The sequence below is a fragment of the Schistocerca cancellata genome, chromosome 2 (assembly GCF_023864275.1).
Source record: "Schistocerca cancellata isolate TAMUIC-IGC-003103 chromosome 2, iqSchCanc2.1, whole genome shotgun sequence".
In the NCBI taxonomy this organism is placed as follows: domain Eukaryota; kingdom Metazoa; phylum Arthropoda; class Insecta; order Orthoptera; family Acrididae; genus Schistocerca; species Schistocerca cancellata.
In genome coordinates, this window is record NC_064627.1 from 588,666,369 (window position 1) to 588,685,671 (window position 19,303).

At 41.5% G+C, this 19,303-nt stretch overlaps 1 protein-coding gene across 1 annotated transcript in view; it reads left to right on the top strand.

Moving 5' to 3' along the window:
* The window catches only part of LOC126147082 (dynein regulatory complex protein 8), a 191,442-nt gene that overhangs the window by 5,446 nt on the left and 166,693 nt on the right, over nt 1-19,303 (top strand). The window lies entirely within an intron of this gene.

The window sequence follows — 19,303 nt, forward strand, 5'->3', positions numbered from 1 at the left end:
GAAAATCCCAGGACTGGACCAAGTACCTCCAGGCCTGAAATCTAGTGCTCATACCCAGTAGAACACAGAAGGGTTGTCATTTTCAAATTAAACAAAAAAGACTCTGAAACATGAATTTCACATTTCTTATTACTGTTATTTCTTTCCTGCACCCCCAAATGGAGGCAGGTGGGCTGGCAATGGTACAATAACCCTTTTATCAGCCACAGGTGTTTTGAAATACAGTGATGATAGTGAAGATGTTGAAGGTAACACTGAACTGAGTAGGAGACATCTTCACTATGAAGGAATAAGATAAGGCAGGGAAATGTTGATTTTATGGAGTCTTGGACCCACCAATGGGTTGTGGTAATGGGGACAAATGTAATATGTGAAAAGCTTGGTGGTAGCGAAATATTCGATGGATTGACTAGGACTGAGGAAGTGCTGTGTTGATGTAGAGCAAAGAAAAGGGAACTGTGGGAAATAGGGGAAGCTTAGATCTGGAGAGGGATGGTGATACTGTGGGAATCCACTAGTCACTTCATAGGAAGTTCACAGTTTGTTATTATTTTTGGATGATTTTCAATATATGTTTCATTGTTGGTGTATCTGTTTGAGGAAAGTAGGATGAGACTAAAATACAACTTTCCATTATCTCCAGTTTTAATGTGCCACATATGCTAAGATCTTGATAATAATGGTAATATATAATTCTTAATATAATAATAATAATAATAACAATAATAATAGCAACGATTTGTGTAAATCACTGCTTAATACTTCAGTACAGCCTTGTACAGAACTGAAATGTGCACAATAACAATTTAGACAAGAAGAGAGTAGAATCTTTTGGATTGTGGTACTACAGAAGAATGCGGAAGATTTGTAGGTAGATCAAATAACTATTGGGGAGGTATTAAATCAAATTGGAATGGAAATTACACTGACTGAAAAATGGCTCTGAGCACTATGGGACTTAACTTCTGAGGTCATCAGTCCCCTAGAACTTAGAACTACTTAAACCTAACTAACCTACGGACATCACACACATCCATGCCTGAGGCAGGATTCGAACCTGCGGTTCCAGACTGTAGCGCCTAGAACCGCTCGGCCACTCCGGCTCGCCACTGACTGAAAGAACGGATTCGTTTATAGAACATATTGTGAGACGTCAAGGAACTGTCCATTTGGTAATGGAGAAAAGTGTTTGTGTGTGTGTGTGTGGGAGGTGAGGGAGGGGTTAAGAATTGTAGAGGGAGACCAGTAAGAAGGTTCATATGGATGAAGATTGCAGTAGTTTACAGAGATGAAGAGACTTGCACAGGTTAGACTAGCATGGAGAGCTGTATCAAACCTGTCTTCAAACGCAAGGTGACCACACTGATAACAGCATAATGTCAAAGACATGGCGGTTTAGAGAAATAACACCACTTGAAAAATACATGTTGCAAAATATGGGAAACATGGCATGCAATTGATATAAGAACTATAACAGCAACAGACTTTCACAGCTTTGATGACTTCATAATTTACACAACATAAAGTCCAACTGTGCACTCACTGTTGTTAGAGCTTCCCTTAGCACTGTGAATATTACACATCCTAGGCTAAGGCCATGTACATGTGTAAATGGGGGAAAATGGATTCATTCAGTCATTTCCACCTACTTTCAGGAAAGTTCAAATGTTCAGTTATGTTTTTCCCAGTGGAATGTCTTTCCTTTTCTTACTTTGCTCAGTTTCCTTTTTCTCATGAACATAGCAAGTGTGTTATAGGCATCACACATGCCCAGCTTGTGAATAGGCACCTTTAATTGACTGAAATGGTTTCTACAGCTGGTCAGTCCACCAGTCTGTCTTCAAACAAGCAACAGAAAAATAGAAAATGTTGCCATTTTCGAGACCATCTTTGTCATTCTTTATCATTAACTGGCTAAAAAGGTCAGAAATTGATGTATGTGAAAATATAAAGACTTTTAGCAAATTGTTTTTTAAGGGGGTCATGATCCCCCACTACTCTCCCTTGGATCCACACGTGAGTGATGGATATTTCATATTAGATGAGAGGGATTAATGTCAGACCAGTTTTAATTGTCTTGGAGTGGGTATCAGTTGAACTTGTGCTGGAAGAGGACTTGGAGAGAGTGTATATGCATGATCGGTGGAATATGTTGGTATAGTCATGACAGCATCTTAGTATTGGAAATTACAGAGGAAATTATTAGTTTTCGAAGTTGAGCACATGGCATGTGTAGCATGCAGGAAAGTGTTCACTGTTGATAGTGGAGGCGAATTTGATGAACTGGCACACGTTATTAATAGATGAGGTGAAACATGCAGAAAGCTAGGCACAGTTCATATTATTCAAGAATTTGGAGGGTGTGATAGAACTTGGAGGAACAGATCCCCAAGCGACATTGACATTCCAAAGGATATGTTGGATCAGAGCATTGACGGTGTTAAGAGATACTATCATCATGTTTTGAAAGTTAGTAGTTGTAGTCTATTATGGGCTTTCTGGGTGACTGGAGTTCAGTAGCAGGAAAAGGAAGGGAAGGAAAAATATTAGGATAACATGGACTGAGAGAAAGGAATGACAGAGGAAGCTAACCAGTAGAATTTTGTTCAGTGCATAATTTAATCATCACTAACACTTCAGGTTACTAGTAGAAGTTGCTTTTTAACTCAATTGACTCTCTATCTCATTTTCAGTTTTAAATTGTATATAGCATAATATCCATATGCTTGATGTTGTACTGACTACCATCATTCTGAAGTAACACACTCCACATAGTTTTTGAGATCAGGATTCATTTTGTAATTTCATTTGAATGGAAGAGGGAAGTTTTTGAAGCTGCTCACCATCATTGAAAAATACATTTTCCGGGAAGATGAAAACATGCATACAAGTAGTCCATAAAACCATGAGATAGGTATATACACTGATCAGCCAGAGCTTTATGACCACCTGCCTGATAGCCAATATGTCCATCTTTGGGATGGTTAACAGAAGCGACATGTTGTGGCATGGAAACAGTAAGGCATTGGTGGGTCACCAAATTTCTGAGAATTCCAAGGAGAGGGGCAATGAGCTCTGATGCCACCTTCAATCCATCTCAGATCTGGCGGTGTTGGGGGACCTGCACATCAATTGGGACTTGCCACTGTATTTCTTGAACCACTCCATCTCACTCCTGGCTTTGTGATATGGCACATTATCTTGTTGAAAAATGCCACTGCTGTCAGGAAATATGATCGTCTTGAACAGGTGTACGCGGTCTGAAACCAGTGTACAATACTCCTTGGCCATCATGGTGCCCTGCACTAGCTCCACTGTACTCATGGATGTCCATGTGAATGGTACAGACCATAATGGAGCCACCGCTAGCTTGTCTCCAGCCCACAGTACAGGTATCAAGGAGCTGTCCCTCTGGAAGACAGCAGATTCATGCCCTCCCATTAGCATGATAAGGAAGGTATCAGGATTCATCAGACTATGCAACACACTGCCAATGTGCCAATGTCCAGAGCCGATGATCACGTGCCCATTTCAGTCATAGTTGCTGATGTCGTGGTATTAACACTGACACATGCATGGGTCATCGGCTGCAGAGGCCCATCGTTAGGAACATTTGGTGCACTGCGTGTTCAGACACACGTGTACTCTGCCCAGATTTGAAGTATGATGTTAGTTCCACCACAGTTTGCCACCTGTCCTGTTTTATACCAATCTGCCCTGCCTTTCGATGTCCAACATCTGTAATGAGGGGTGGCTGCCCAATCTCAAGACCTCTGGACTTGGTTTCACCTTATGTTGAAGACACTCACATCAGCACTCTTCAAACACCTTCATAATCTGTCTGCAGTCAAACTCAGATAGATTTGGTGCCTTCCCCATTCAACACACAGACAGCACTCTCTTTGATACATCCTGTGAGAGAATGGTTTAAAAGTCAGGCTAGGTCAGCAGGAGCTTCACTAGGGACTGAGCTGTTGTTCTGTGCCAGTAGGCAGTGACCATAGAATGCAGGTATCTGGTCACAAGACAGGTTCGACAGCTTGGGACAGGAGTAAACACACGAGGGAAGACACTCATTGCCTTTGCAAATCACTATAGTGATATGGGATGTACAGAATTGCTAAGACAGCTGTGTGGTGCAAGGCCGCCACAGAGTCAAAGGACATGAAATGGAAGCCGTAATTGAGCTGTATTTGAGCAGCAAAATAATTGATGATGACACAAGTAGAGAGGATATAAAGTACAGAGTGGAAGTAACTAGAAAAGAATTTCTGAAAGAGAGAAATTTGTTAATATTGAACATAAATTTAAGAGTTAGGAATTCTTTCCTGAAGATATTTGTATGGAGTGTAGCCTTGTACAGAAGTGAAATTTGGACAATAATCAGTTCAGGCAAGAAGAGAGTAGAAGCTTTTGAAATGTTGTACTATAAAAGAATGCTGAAGATTATATGGGTAGATCAGACAACAGACTAGGAGGTACTGTACTGAATTGGAAAAAAATTTATGGCACAGCTTGACTAAAAAAGGGATAAGTTGATAGGAAATATCTTGAGTATCAAGGAATTGTCAGTTTCGTAACAGAAGCTGCATCAAACCAGACTTTGAACATAAGACCACAAAAGCAACAACAACAACAACAACAAAATGGGCACTCTGTTGGATAGTTAGTACTGCATATCTCCAAATGCAAGATGACTGCAAATAAAATATGACCTCCCATTGTTCGACAAGTAATTGCAGAATGTATACATATATGTGGTTTATTTTGAAAACTTACAGATGGTTACCTTATTACAAGTAACTTAAGGAGACAATAAAAATACTAGTACACAGAAAATAAAATCAGATAAAAACCTCCCTTAGTCAGCTACAGATGCCTTTTAGTCCTCCTCACTGTAATGGTCCATTGTCTGGTTATCTTGCATATCCTCTCATAGTAGATCACCTTCAGTCCCATCTAATGCACTTGTTACACAGAATTTATTCAAGCCATTCACAACTGATGCCATTGATCTGCACGTCCATGTAGTCTGGATTCTGCGCAATTAAAGATAAGGCTACATCAGCTTCCTGGAAGGAGTCAGGGCATGAAATAACAAATTGCTGTTCACCTGCTTCAGATGGCCTTTGAATGGCTTATTTGCCACGACACCTAACACTTATAGTTGAGAAGTCATGCGTCCTGGAATGATGTGTGTTTAATTTCAGGATTGCTTCTTTCACTGCTGCTGTCAGACGCCAGTATGAAGGATCAACATCCCATCATTTTTTAGAAGAGCACCTGGCCTCTTACTCCAGACTGTATGGAAATAATCTATAACCAATTCATTGGTCATCCATCCTTTTCCATCCAAAGAAATGTGTCACCAGGTATGGTATAGTTTTATGATTGAGGATGACACAGGGTCACATCTTCGTTCCATTGGCAAGCGCATGCAACATTACAATGATTCGCAGTTTCTCATAGTCTTTAGTGCAAACCAGTACACTTTTGGCACCATTTGTTTCAAATGTTGTAGTGGATCACATGTTGAAGTGAACAGGTGTCTTGTCATCATTTCTGATTGGCCCTAAGAGTAAGCATGTTCCTTTCTCAATCTTACGACATGTCACTGATACTGGACCAATTTCTCCACATACAATGCTGAGCAAGGGATGTTCAACATCACCGCACAACTCCATTGTATCACATCATCCTTGTACACCACCCAGAGCTGGCTTTAAATTGAACACTGTGTTCTTGTGCCAATTCATGTGCTTTATTTTGCATGACATCATGGCAAACTGCTGTTTCATCTTTACGTTTCTCATACAGAAATGCCACTATTTCCATTTCAATGTAACTCTCACTCTGCGGGCCACAGAAAGCTTTTCTCATCAATTTTGAATTTTTCAGATGTCCTTTGTCCTCTCGCCACCTTCAAACATTTGCTTCTGTGGCTCCATACTTTCTCAATGCCACACAATTGTTTGTTGCTTCTGCTTGCTGAATAACCATGATTTTGAAATTTGCATCATATTAATGTCTGAATACTGTTGAAAAATTCAATGTTGAACCACATGGTTGCACAGCATGATCCATTACGCACTTTACTGTGCAGTGTAGAAGTGGGATATCCAAAGTCAAACAACTTATAAAAAAATTTATTTCAACAAACTCTTCCTGCTATAAGACAACAACGCTCAAAGTGCGTGCTTATGTTCAAGGTTAAAAGCTTATGTGTGGCAGAGAGTGAAGTTATAGCTTAATGGAAGCTCAACGCTCTTTTCAGTTAAGAAAAGAAAAATTCCACATCATATGCAGTGAATGTAAGACAACCCCCTGCTTGTGGGGATGAAAGTTTGTAGAACAACATCATGGATTCGGAGGCATATAGTAGCTGGGGTTTCTATGTTAGTTAACTATAAAAGAGTAGTCTAAGATATTTTTGTGTATTGGTTCTTTGCATAGGGTAATCATAAATGTATGATTGGAGATTAAGGTGGAAGCAGCAGGTGGTTCATCATATAATTGTTACCTGAGTTTCAGAAGGATTTCAATTGAGGAGCCATTGGTTATATTAGGGGGTGAACTGGAGTTGGAGGGATTGCTGGAATTTGTGGAGGATAGGCCTGAGGGACAGTGTAAAGAAGAATATGAATGGTAGTAGACACTTTAGAGATATAAAACGTAGTGTAAAGGAAGGACATGAGTGGGTATGGGACAGCATTTGGTCACACTTGTCATGTATCAGAAATATAAAAACGAGCGTATGGCGTCAGTGGCCGGGAGTTCCCAGACGGAAAGTTCGACCACCAATTGCAAATCTTATTGAGTGCGACACTACATAGGGCGACTTGTGCGTTAACAGTGGGGATGAGATGATGATGAGGAGAGCACAACACCCAGTCCCTGAGGGAAGAAATCCCCTCGTCCCAGTCAGCAATCAAACCTGGGCCCCCATGCGTGGCAATCCAACACGCTGACTGTATGTATCAGAGACATGAGTATTAGCATTGTAAATAGTCACAAAGTGTAGATTATTAGATTGAAAGAATCCAATAATGTGTACATATCTAACTGGTAGTGCTTAAGACTGAAGTCTGCACAGGACATCAGGATTCTATACACAATCATAGAAGTCAGAGGACACAAATATGGTGGATTTTCAGCTATTAAACAGTTTGGATAAGAGATGGTTGAGGTACAGGTCAGTGGGTTATCAGAAGAGAGGCTGGAATGGAAACCAGACTCATTGACAGGAGGAATAAGTGCTTTTCTAAGTGATCTAGATGTTTGTGGATTCAAAGACCTTCCTAAATGCCAAGGTGACAATGTGTTGGTAGTAGTAGTAGTTTATTCATACAGCGACAACATATGTTGTATGGATTTCGTCAAAGAACATAGTATAACAAAAATAAGATATGGGTGTACAGTTTCCTACATAATACAATAGTTCATTGTACCCATCACAATATTTCTGGGCAATACAACTTTGATTACTGTAATAATATAAAAGTATGAGAAGGATCTTTTACATGAAATACATTACAAGTAAATAATTGATTTAACACTTTTGTTCAGTGCCTTTTACATGAAATACATCTCAAGTAAATAATTGATTTAACACTTTTGTTCTGAAAAATTAACATTGAGGCTGTGGCAAGCATTTGATTTATGGTACTATTAACATATGGTAAACGATTGTAGTTACTTGCTACAAGGTTACTGCAGATATTCATTTATACTATAATAACAGTTGGTCATTAAGAATTTAAATTTTGCTTCCTTGAATGTAGACAATGTAGGTTTGCTGAGTGTAAGAAAGAATAAGTTATGGGAAGTTTTCCATGGCTCAGTATTGTACCTTGTGAGAAAGTCACATAATAGGGGGTTACAGGCATTTTTAAAAAGAACTGAGAACATTCTGTCAGCCAAACAATATTTAATATACCCAAGACTTAAAGCAACGTTACAATTTTTTGTGAAGTACCTCTTTTGATATTGTGTGCTGAAACTGATGTGTTAAGTTTCATTTGTGATATGTTGTCTAGGTAGGCCTACTGGAAACTAAGATGATAGTAGGCCTACTGGAAACTAAGATGATAAATGGGATAGAGATGCTGTGTTTGTGCAGTATGAGGAATAAGGTGTAACTGAAATATGGGTCACCGGGAGTGTCAGGCAGGAGTGAGAATGTTTAGATTTGTTTGGGTTTAAGTATGAGCTGCTTATTGTGCAGGCTTGGGTTTTAGTAAATAGGATTGTTGGCACTGAGATGGTAATACGCTTTCCAGTACTTACAGCCTGGATTTATGAGTAGCACAGTATTAAGATTTCTGCATGATTACCACCAATCTCAATGTTCCAATACATTTAGTAGGTTTATTATGTGTATCTGGATTTTCTGGTGGCTATTAGTGTCTTGGTTGTAAGTCTGCTGCGAGTAGTGGTATAATCAATGTGATTGGTGAGGGAGGAGGAGAGTTCAAGGTGGGAGAGTTAGGTGATAAAGACAGATGATTTGATTGAGATATTCTCAAGATTTTTAAGGGTTAAGGGGCTGATTCCTGTGTAGGTATCCATGGATTTCTGGTTGCCTTTCTTGGATGAGTTTTGTATTTGCACTGGGGTGATGTACAGGTGGAAGTTGTGTAGGGTATGATGAGCAGAGTTGGTAACTGGTCACTTCCAGAGGGATTAAGGACTTTTGTTGTAATGTGACAAAGTAGATAGACAGTGTCTACTGCAGAAGTCACTAGTATCACTTAAATATTTACTTTGTTCCATGACTGTTGCAAACAGTAATTGTCCAGTTGGGCTCCAGCCTCCTAACAGAGTAGAGTCAACAGCAGCAGCAAAAGCTTATCATTTGTACACATATTGTATACATCATTTATTTTAGTGGTGTTCTATCTTTTGACTGAAAGTGAACAATAGCCAGGGTGAGGGATCAGTCACCCTTTCACCTTTAGCCACCTCTTTTTTTTAAACTGCTGTCACCTTTTTAAATATCTAGCCTCTTTTTCGATCTTTTTTGCACTTTTTGGAAGAAAATAACATATTTACTTTCATTTCCTAGTTTCTGCATTTGTATTCATTCATTTTAGTTTTGGGAATGCTCCAGTGATAAAAGTAGCTAAAATCTACATTGAGGGGCTTCTGAAATTTGAGGAAATTTGTTCCTTTTTGATTTTTTGAGTGTGTGTCTATATTTTGTGCAACTGCTATTTGTGTCAAATATTCCTCTATTACAACTGCTTCAATTTTTGTTCCTGATTTTAACCTTGTTGTAGTAACAAACTGCTACAGTGATATACTCCATTAAATTTTGGAAATAAACGTTTCGTATGGGAAAATGCAATTTCATAGTGACTGGCTTGAAAAGACAGTTCAAAGTAAAGTCTATGCATTTGGGGGGGGGGGGGGGGGGTTAGTGAAAATGAACTATTCTGCAGTGCGTTCTTGTCCTGTTAATTTTGAGACAAAATATTTTCAGACAGTTTTTAATGACTCACTTCCAACAAAATGTTAGTGTAACTTTGAGACTAAATGTGGATCACGTCAATTGTATTTAGGACTTTCTGGTCAGACACAACCTTGAAGTTCAGTACTTCTACCAACAATACAGTTGTTGCATACCAAGGATAGTTCCACCATCACTGAATTGATTTCCAATTACTCTGTGTGTTCTTCAAATGGTATTTGTTATCTTTTTTAAAGATGATGTTGGCTGATAGCATTCCTGAATATTTTTCACATTTGTCTAAGAAAATGAGATACCTAATAACTGATGGACTGGCACCATATTTCCAGGAATACATGTTAGAAGAAGCATGTTCATCATATTACACATTGAGTTTAGATGAAACTATAAGTGATAAAGATAAAAAAGAACTAAAAACAACCATTACATTTTGATGAGAGAGTTAGTTTTGTATAAAAATGCATCACCCAAGAAATTTACTGGCAAAGCAGATGGTGAAATGTTACATCAGATATTAAGTGAAGCACTTTCTGAAGCCAACATGCCCCTAAATAACTGCCTTAAGATGGGATCAGACAGACCTAATGTCAATTTTAGGACTTGAAACAGTGATGTCCAGAAGTCCTAAGGCAGACAACTTATAAACATTGGAACTTGCAACATTTGTTGTTGTCGTTGTGGTCTTCAGTCCTGAGACTGGTTTGATGCAGCTCTCCATGCTACTCTATCCTGTGCAAGCTTCTTCATCTCCCAGTACCTACTGCAACCTACATCCTTCTGAATCTGCTTGGTGTATTCATCTCTTGGTCTCCCTCTACGATTTTTACCCTCTATGCTGCCCTCCAATACTAAATTGGTGATCTCTTGATGCCTCAGAACATGTCCTACCAACCAATCCCTTCTTCTAGTCAAGTTGTGCCACAAACTTCTCTTCTTTCCAATCCTATTCGACACCTCCTCATTAGTTATGTGATCTACTCAACTAATCTTCAGCATTCTTCTGTAGCACCACATTTCGAAAGCTTCTATTCTCTTCTTGTCTAAACTATTTATCGTCCATGTTTCACTTCCATACATAGCTACACTCCATACAAATACTTTCCTGACACTTAAATCTATACTCAATGTTAACAAATTTCTCTTCTTCAGAAATGCTTTCCTTGCCATTGCCAGTCTTCATTTTATATCCTCTCTACTTCGACCATCATCAGTTATTTTGCTCCCCAAATAACAAAACTCCTTTACTATTTTAAGTGTCTCATTTCCTAATCTAATTCCCTCAGCATCACCAGACTTAATTCGACTACATTCCATTATCCTCGTTTTGCTTTTGTTGATGTTCATCTTATATCCTCCTTTCAAGACACTATCCATTCCGTTCAACTGCTCTTCCAAGTCCTTTGCTGTCTCTGACAGAATTACAATATCATCGGTGAACCTCAAAGTTTTTATTTCTTCTCCATGGATTTTAATACCTACTCCGAATTTTTCTTTTGTTTCCTTCACTGCTTGCTCAATATACAGATTGAATAACATCGGGGAGAGGCTACAACCCTATCTCACTCCCTTCCCAACCACTGCTTCCCTTTCATACCCCTCAACTCTTATAACTGCCATCTGCTTTCTGTACAAATTGTAAATAGCCTTTCTATCCCTGTATTTTACCCCTGCCACCTTCAGAATTTGAAAGAGAGTATTCCAGTCAACATTGTCAAAAGCTTTCTCTAAGTCTACAAATGCTAGAAATGTAGGTTTGCCTTTCCTTAATCTAGCTTCTAAGATAAGTCGTAGGGTCAGTATTGCCTCACGTGTTCCAATATTTCTACGGAATCCAAACTGATCTTCCCCTAGGTCGGCTTCTACTAGTTTTTCCATTCGTCTGTAAAGAATTCGCGTTAGTATTTTGCAGCTGTGACTTATTAAACTGATAGTTCGGTAATTTTCACGCCTGTCAACACCTGTTTTCTTCGGGATTGGAATTATTATATTCTTCTTGAAGTCTGAGGGTATTTCGCCTGTCTCATACATCTTGCTCACCAGATGGTAGAGTTTTGTCAGGACTGGCTGGCAACATATATACATTGCATAATTCTGTGTAAAGGCTACGGAGAGTTTTGATGAAGAAGAATCCAAATTTCTGGTTGATATTTACTATTTTTATGAGTGGCCTGTTTTCTGGGAAGAACTTGAAAGAATCCGGTCTAAGTTTAACATTCCACTTTATATGTTTTTGAGGCATGCAACCACAAGGTGACTTAGGTTCAGCTATAACCAACAGGATTTGGGAACAGCGGGACAGTTTTCAGTATTAATTTCTTAAGCATATACCTGTAAAAAAAATACTGCTACTGTTCAGTCCTAATCCTACAATGCCACTATAAATGCTTTAAAAAACCCATCTATGTAAGTGGACCTTCATTTCATAATTTCATATGCAGAACTATTCACTAGTCCACACATTGTTTTTGAAGCCAAGCACTTTTGATTCACAAGTTGCATAGAGAAATAGAAAACATATTTCAGACCTTTTTGACTCATGTTTTGAAGCTTTCTGCTTTGAGAAGAATTAAGAGTTTTTCTGAAGTTCTTCATAATGAACTTTTTACATTGGGTAACCTACTTCCTCTTAAACAGCTGGTTATTAGCCAGCAAGTAACCAAAGCACTGAGTAAAATGTGATGCAGAAAATGTAGAAAACTACAGACCATCTCCCTACTGTCCACCATTTCCAAAATTATTGAAAAAGTAATGAAAAATAGGTTAATACAGTATCTAAATAAGTTTAACCTTCTTTGCAAAGAACAGCGTGGTTCCAGGACCAAAAGAGGTACAGAATCAACTATTGCACAGCTTACAAAGGTCATTCTTGAGGCACTGGACAAAGATGACCATGTGAATGGAATTTTCTTGGTCATATCTAAGGCATTTGATACAGTGGATCACATAATTTTATAACATAAATACTTGCACCAGTGTGCAATATTTCATGACTCAAAATGTCATATTTTGGATACATACACTCAATCCTCAGTTGTGGAATCATGTTTTGGGGAAGAAGTGATGGGAATAATCAGTCTGTCTTCAAGGTACAGAAAAGAGCTGTACAGATAATAACAAATAGCAGCAATAGGTCTCATTGTACTGATTTGTTCAAAAAACTAGAAATTCTGATTTACATTTTCCAGACTGTAATAAATGTAAGGAAAAATATTAATCTTTATGCTACAAACAGCTCAGTAGTTGACCATGAAACTAGATACAGCCTCTACTTATACTTAAACAGGAAAAACAAGTGCAAAACATAGAACAGTATGCTATATAATGACCTAAAACTGTACAACAGACTGCTACAGGAAATAAAAGGAGTAAATGACTTTCATATCTCTAGCCAAAAGCTAAAAACATATTTATTAAGCAAAAGTTGTTACAAGGTAAATGAGCATAATAATTGTAGATAGCTATGTAGTAGACATAAATAACACGTAGGCCTATATAAAGTGACAGCATTTGACATAATTGTATGGGAACTGGATCGGTAATCGGGATATAGAAAACTTAATTCCCATACATGTCATAGCTCATATATATTTACACTTGACACTGCGTTCTTACAGAATGAACTATAACAAAGAACTGACTAAAGTAAAGTTAAGATGGAGGCTTGACAAAGCACTTAGAGTTCACAGATATTAAGTTTTGTGGTCGATATGAACTATCAACACCACACAGACCCCCCACCCCCGCAGTACAGAGTACTACAGATGTCCAAAGGTGAGGGCGTGTGGGCATTGACGTCGGTGGAAATCGTGTGCGTAGGAAGGCGCACCACAGGTACTTCCATCTCGAATGAGGTGGGTTGTGCAGGCAGAGCAGCAAGAGGCAGGTCCACTTCATAGTCAGTCAGCCACTGTGGCCGGATGATATGGCGGCCAGCCTGGGAGTAAGCCGGCGGGGCGGTTGACGGTGTGGTGGTGGCCTGTGTGGCCCTTAAGTGGATCAAGCCTACTGTAGAAATGAAAGCACATATAGATGCTGGGTCACACTCATGCGGAAGTGTGAGGTTGTGTGCAATGTTGAAGTGTGAGGGACCGTCCAATGGTGGGACCTCGGTATGTGTCAAAATAATGAGTCAAACCTCACTATAGAAACGTCATTCACTCGGTGCAGTGGCACGCCGCAGGATAAACAGATAGTAGGTTTGTGTGTCTCTGACGTTGGAGGTGAGGGCGCAAAACCTGTGCAGGGTGAAACGGGGCTAGGTCGGGAAGCCAGCGAACAGTGGCGAACAGTGTTCAGTGGAAGAGGTGTGGCGAGGTTGATGGGAGCACGTCTTTGTTCTCGATCAAGGATAGATCATCTGCAGAGTCCGAGACCATCAGGGCCGATGAAAGCCAGTTTCAGGCAAAGCAGAGAAACTGTCTGTGCGCGATCTTTAATCATGACATCGAAAGTCATGTCCCCCGCCGCAGGACCTTGTAGGGGCCAAGATAAGGAGGCTGAAGAAGCTGCCTAACCACATCATCACGCAGCATGATGTGGGAGCAGTTGGAGAGTTCAGTGGGAAGTCTCGGGTGGTGAGTGACTGATGGGCGGGTGCAAACGCATTTGTTGAAAATGTGCATGCTCATCCGGCTAATGAAATCTGGTGGGGGGGGGGGGGGGGGGGAAGATCCTTGCTAACTGGGGGAAGAATAAGTTCCCCCAGTAGGATCTAATTCTCGCCAAAAACATATTCAGATGTACTCCCGTGTAGGTCAGGCTTATAGGTCGAGTGTAGACCAAGCAGCACCCACGGGAGATATTCCAACCAGAGACAATCATGGCATCGAAGGGCCGTCTTGAGGGTGCGGTGCTATCTCTCCACCAACCCATTGCCTTGTTTGTGGTAGGCGGTAGTGTGTATTTTTTTAATACCGCAGATATTGCAGAGGATGGTGAAAAGGGAGGTTTCGAACTGTCAACCCTGATCGGTGGTGATAGTGATGGGCACCCGAAACGAGAGAGGCATGAGCTACCGTCTTGGCAGTAATGTTAGGGAGAGGGACAGCCTTGACCCAGCAAGACAATTGGGCGATAGTTGATAAGATATATCTGTGGCCCTCCGAAGGAGGAAGAGACCGGATCAGATCAACATGTACGTGATGCAATCGTCCTGCGGGAATGTCGAACTTGCCCAGAGGCGGGGAGGTGTGGCGGCTGATCTTGTTGCACTGGCAAGCGAAGCAGCTGCGTGCCCAGGTTTGACAGTGCCACTTGATATTCTTCCAAACAATGCATTCTGACACGAGGCGTGTGGTAGCTCAAATGCCTGGATGGGCTAGGTTATGCAGGGCATCGGAAACCTGTCGGCGCAGCCCGGGTGGGAGCAAAGGACGTAGGATGCCAGTCAAAGAACCACGCCACACGTCATGGAAAACGTCAGGAAATTTAGCCTTTGTGAAAACAAGTGATGTTAGTGGGTCTCGTAGGAGAGCCTGAGAATCCTCGTCAGAAGCTTGGAGGGAGGCCAGATCGGAAAGATCAACGATGCGGTAAACAGCACTGATCTGCGAGAAGAAATCCGCAGCAATGTTATCTGCACCCTTGATGTAATGGATGGCCGTTGTGAATTGAGAAACCAGGTCAAAGTGGCAGTAACATCGAGGGGGTGGGTCCTCAGGAGGGTTGCAGAACACTTCTGCCAGTGGTTTGTGATCGGTGAGGACGAAAAACGAATGACTCTCGATGTTGAGGTGGAAATGTTTGATTGCCTTGTAAACAGCAAGGAGCTCTCTATCAAATGCAGAATATTTTTTCTGAGCTGCAGATAGTTTCTTGGAGAAGAAGTGAAAGGGGGAAACTGTCTTGCCCTTGTGTTGTTGCAACACTGTCCCCACCGCGATGTTGCTGGCGTCCGTAGTGATAAATAACTCGGCCGAGGGATCAGGGTGGGTGAGTGTCACAGCATGAACTAAAGAAGTCTTCAGAGCCTAGAAGGCCTCTAGCATCGGAGCAGTCCAAGAGACGGGTTTGATACTGGAAGTTTGTTTGCCTGACAGCTCGTCCGTCAGGGGTGCCTGAACAGTGGCGGCAGAAGGCGGATGGCGACAATAGTAATTGATGGTGAGGAGGAAACGGCGTAGCTCTTTGTAAGTAGCCAGGGGCTGCAGAGACCTGATAGCCTGCACACGAGATTTGGGAGGCTGTATTCCGTTAGTGGAGATGGTGTAACCTAGGCAAGTAGACTGATGCCTGGCACAACTGAAACTTGTCTTTGTTGATCTCGACACCGTTGGAGTTCAATGTCTGCAGGAACATAGACAGATGATTTTCATGTTCCTCCGCTGAGATGCTGAAAATGAGAATGTCATCCAGATAAAGAAAGCAAAACTCGAACTGTCACAAGATAGAGTCAATGAAACGTTGCCACGTTTGCGCCGCGTTCTTTAGGCCAAACGATGTGAAGTGGTATTGGAATAAACCAAGCGGCATGATAATAGCCGTCTTAGGAATGTCTTCCAGTGCCATGGGAATCTGGTGGTAGGTGCGTTTACTGTCAATAACACTGAAAATTGCGGCGCCCAATAACATATGAGTGAAGTCATTGGAGTTTGGCACTGGGTGATTGTCCATGATGGTACGAGCATTTAAGCATCTGTAATCGCCGCACATTTGGAAAGATCCGTCGTGTTTGGGGACGAGGTGGATTGGTGAAGACCAGTAGCTGTCTGAAGGTTGCAGAACACGAACCACTAAAAGTTCATTAATCTGCTGCCGGGCCGCACGCAGCTTGATAGGGTTGAGGCGTCGGACCCTCTGCCTAATAGGAGGGCTGGCAGTGGTAACTATCTTGAGTATTGTTCCATCAGTGACGGAAGAAACTGAGAACTGCACATGAGATTGGTTAACGTCCTGGTGCCGAGTCTTCAGATGAGTAGGGCACGACGAGGCGTAGCCGGTAGCGCGAGTGGGGGAAGGTAGCACGAAAGTCACGTCTCTTACGGGAGCGTGGCATGCACTTGTGTGGAGGGGGTGGGTGCACGCGCAGTGCCGAGTGAAGGGGAACGGGTGGTGACTGTCCGCTGTTAACCTTGCACTGGGCAACCGGCATGGGCGAGACCAGCACTGGTGTTGCACGTGGGGCCACAATGGCCGCTGGGTTATGTGGCCGGTGAGTGAGAGAGAAGGAATGTTTATCAACATGCGCAGTAGGTGTCCGAGAGGTGGGCATGGTCGTAATATGCGTGCGACTGTCATTAACAGCACTGTTTGAAACCACACAGCACTGGATGAGGTGAGCGCGACGGGAGGTTTGGAACATCACACGTAAGTAAAGTTTGTGGACTAACCTGATGAGAGTTCAAGCTAGGCTCAACCAAGCAATCTTGTTGAGGTGGCGGTGCCGTGGACTGCAGTTACAGAAGCAGGTACGAGCTTGCTGTAAGTGGATGCAGTGCATTGTTTCAGCTTCTCGTTGTCCTGGTGGAGTTGTGTCGCTGAGTTGTATTTTGACAGTAGGCCGGTAACACAGGCCACAACGTTGCCCGTGAGGGCGGAGCACTCGCGTATGATATTGTATGTTACGGCGGAAACAGAGTGTTGGACATAGGTGCGGGTGCACGGTATGTGAGTGTTCATAGGATGGTGTAGCACTGAACCATATATGATGTTCAGAGATAGTTCGTAATGAGACAAAAAATCCATACCGAGGATCGGTTCATCGATGTCGGCAACGTAGAATGTCCATGGAAAACATAGAGGAGGATATGGGGTCACCGTAACCATTACTGAGCCTGAGGTAGGTAATGTTGATGCGTTGACAGCTCGTAGAAGTCAGTTCGTTTGTGAAGAAGCGGGTGGAGCCATTGAAGTAGGTATGATCGACACGTCAGCACCAGTGTTGACCAGAAAAGCGAGACCTGACGCAATGTCAGTCACATAGAGACAACCACTCGGCCATTTATTTCTGGATTCATTTACAAATTAATAGAAATTGATTTGTCAACAAAATTTATAAACCTTTTGGAATATTACCACAGATTGAGGAGGTAGTAGTGGGCATACCTCTGATGTGACCAGAAGTGTTTTTGTATTGTGGAAGAACAAAGTAATTTTGGCTTTGTTAATGTGAAAATTGAAAAGACAGTATGATATAGTGAAATGTGAAGTGAATAAACGTTTTAAAAAATCTGCACAGGCATTCATCAAATTTATTTAAGTCAACAAATGGTAATGAGATGGGGAGCTATTAATATCAGTGGGGGCTACTCTGGGAAGAAGGTAGAGCTGGCAGAGGCTGCAAGTAAGATGGGGCTGGACTTTTTAGCTGTTAGTGACATTCGGGTAAGGGGTGAGAAAGAAGAGGAAGTGGGAGAATACAAGGTCTACCTGTCAGGAGTCAAAGCAGGAATAGCACAATGGGGTGTAAGGCTTTACATCAGGAAAGAAATGGAACCCAGCGTAGTTGCAATAAGGTATGTAAACGAACGACTGATGTGGATAGATTTGACAGTGTCTAGCAAGAAAATTAGGATTGTGTCAGTATATTCGCATTGTGAAGGGACAGATCAAGATAAGATGGATAGTTTTTATGAGGCACTCAGTGATGTAGTTGTTAGAGTAAAGGACAAGGACAGTGTTCTGCTCATGGGTGATTTTAACGCCAGGATTGGAAATGAACAGAAGGGTATGAAAAGGTTATGGGTAAATTTGGAGAGGATATGGAGGCCAACAGGAACGGGAAACAACTCTTGGATTTCTGTGCCAGTATGGGCTTAGTAATCACAAACTCCTTTTTTAAACATAAGAACATTCACCGGTATACTTGGGAAGGCAGGGGAACCAGATCTGGCCTTGACTATATAATAACAGATCAGGAATTCAGGAAGGCTGTGAGGGACACACGTGTATTCAGGGGATTCTTTGATGACACTGATCATTATTTAATCTGCAGTGAAATTGGGATTGTGAGGCCGAAAGTGCAGGAGGTCAGGTCCATATGTAGGAGGATAAGAGTGGAGAAACTTCAGGATAAGGAAATCAGGCACAAGTACATAACAGTGATCTCAGAAAGGTACCAGTTAGTTGAATGTAGTCAATTACAGTCATTGGAAAAGGAATGGACAAGGTACAGGACACAGTACTAGAAGTGGCTAAAGAATGTCTTGGAACAGTAGTGTGTAAAAGTAGGATGAAGCAAACAGCTTGGTGGAATGATACAGTCAAGGCAGCCTGTAAAAGGAAAAAGAAGGTGTGTCAAAAATGGCTACATACCAGAACCCAGGTAGACAGAGAAAGTTATGTTGAAGAAAGAAACAAAGCCAAACAGATAATTGCAGCATCCAAGAAGAAATCGTGGGAAGACTTTGGAAACAGGTTGGAGACTATGGGTCAAGCTGCTGGAAAACCATTCTGGAGTGTAATTAGCAGTCTTCGAAAGGGAGGTAAGAAGGAAATGACAAGTATTTTGGACAGGTCAGGAAAACTGCTGGTGAATCCTGTGGATGCCTTGGGCAGATGGAGGGAATATTTTGAAGAGTTGCTCAATGTAGGTGAAAATGCGATCAGTAATGTTTCAGATTTCGAGGTAGAATGGGATAGGAATGATGATGGAAATAGGATCACATTTGAGGAAGTGGAAAAAATGGTCAATAGATTGCAGTGCAATAAAGCGGCTGGGGTGGATGAAATTAAGTTGGAACTCATCAAATACAGTGGAACGTCAGGTATTAAATGGCTACACAGGATAATTGAAATGGCCTGGGAGTTGGGACAGGTTCCATCAGACTGGACAAAAGCAGTAATCACACCAATCTTTAAACATGGAAACAGAAAAGATTGTAACAACTACAGAGG